Raw genomic sequence first — 2,048 nt, 5'->3', positions numbered from 1 at the left:
AGGGGATCAAGTTTTAGTGAAAGATTTGAGTTTCTTTTTAGGTCTTTGGCAAGAAGCTAGAAGAGTGAGAGAAGTTGGATGCTTGACTGGGAGGGAATATCTGATGAAGCAAGTATGGATGCCAAGAGATTGGAATAGAATATGAGCAAAGAGTTGACTCTGAACTGGATATGAAATACCAGCTCAGAGGAAGTCTGAGCTGAAGGCAGAAGGTGAGGAAGGTGCAAAGCCATTTTCAGATGCTGAGTAAGAAAGTTAAAGCACTTGTATCTGATGATCCTAATTTTCTTGTTTAAGGAGGAATCAAAGTCACCTGCAGAGAAAGAGGGGGTGATGATTATGGTAGGAAACTTAAGATATCAGAGAAAGTTATGAATGACCATTATGATGAATGGGAGAAGGAGTTGACTATTATATATGAAAGGATTGCCAAGCAATGTGATGGGCCCAGCTGAGGTAGGTGGCTATGCATTTGTAGTTGGGCCAGTTACATTTCTCCAGTAATACTTAGTGCCAACTGTGCTCTGACTACCTGCTGAGAGTGGTCCTAGGCAGGAGGGGAGGTAGGTCCTATAATCTGTAGCATCTTCAAAGCAGGTCAACTGGATTGAGGAAATACTAGAGTAAAGGCATGTGGACCTCCAGTGAGATTATCCAAGATGGTGTCAGGAGAAGGACTTTGGAAAAGATAGGCTGTCCTAGAAGTTTCTCCCACTGTACTCTCACATGTTACCTACACCAGATGTGTGCAGATTTCTCCCTATCAGCAAGAAAATAATTCTATAGCAGACACAAGCTGAGTGTCCTCTAATTCAATTCAATTCCAACACTATCTACCTAGAGATAATGTCAGATCACATAGATTAAGGACTCAGTCCTACAAGGCCAAGCCCGACTGCCAATGCCAATTGCAAGCTCCAGATTATTTTACCCATGCTTTTGACTTGACCAGCTATAAATTTGGGCTTCCGTGATTCCCTGCTTGGGTTCAACTAATTTGCTAGGTGGCTCACAGAATTCAAGTAAACATTTATGTTTATTGGTTTATTATAAAAGATATTACAAAGTATACAAATTGAAAAATGAATAGGGCAAGTCATGTGGAAAAGGGTCTGGAGCTTCCACACCCTCACAAAGCATGCCACCTCCAGGAACCTCTGTGTTCACCTATCCAAAAACTCACTCTTCACAGTCAGTCCTTTTGGGTGTTTATGGAAGCTTTATTACATAGGCATGATTAAGTCATTGGCTGTTGGTGATCAACTCAACCTTCAGTCCCTCTTCCCCTCCTTAGAGGTTGAAGGATGGGGTTCAAAGTCTAGACACTCTAATGCTGCCTTGGTCTTTATTGTGACCAGCCCCCATCCTGAAGCTACCTAGAGACTGCCAGCCTTCCATAGGGTGACCAGATTTTAACATTTGTAAAGCGGGACAACATGGACCGGGGATGGGGCAGGGCCTGACAACAATGCAAACTTTTATAAGCAGTTCTTGATAATCACTTCTCAACAATTATTTGTTATTATTACAGTTTAACATTATAAAATTAACAAAAATAATATAAAACTCATATTCTGGCGAAATAGCCACATGGCAGCCGAAAACCGTATATTCCCTTCCTGTTCTCCTGCCCGTTCATGCACTCTTTCCAAAAATTGGGACTTTTTTAAAATACCGCAGGACGTGGGACAAATTATTCAAAAGCGGGACTGTTCCGCCAAAAGCGAGACGTCTGGTCACCCTAGCCTTAAGTCAACTTATTAGCCTATAAAAAGACTAGACTTTCAAAAATCTAAGGATTTTAGGAGTTGTATGCCAGGAAACAGGATGAAGACCAAATATATATTTCACAGTAACAAACTACCCCAACACTTAGTGATACAAACCAATACTCATTTTTTTGTGTGCTCATGGAATATGTGGGTTAGGAATTCAGATTGGACACAATAAGGAAGGCTTGTCTCTGCTCCACAATGTCTGCGACTTCCTTTGGGAAGAGTCAAATAGCTGGAGGCTGGAATCATTTGGAGGCCTTTTCGTAAATAAGT

This window comes from Otolemur garnettii, unplaced genomic scaffold, assembly GCF_000181295.1.
Source record: "Otolemur garnettii isolate 467f Iridium unplaced genomic scaffold, OtoGar3 scaffold00016, whole genome shotgun sequence".
Taxonomy (NCBI): domain Eukaryota; kingdom Metazoa; phylum Chordata; class Mammalia; order Primates; family Galagidae; genus Otolemur; species Otolemur garnettii.
The sequence above is the reverse complement of the archived record's forward strand: the minus strand, read 5'-3'. Positions refer to the sequence as shown.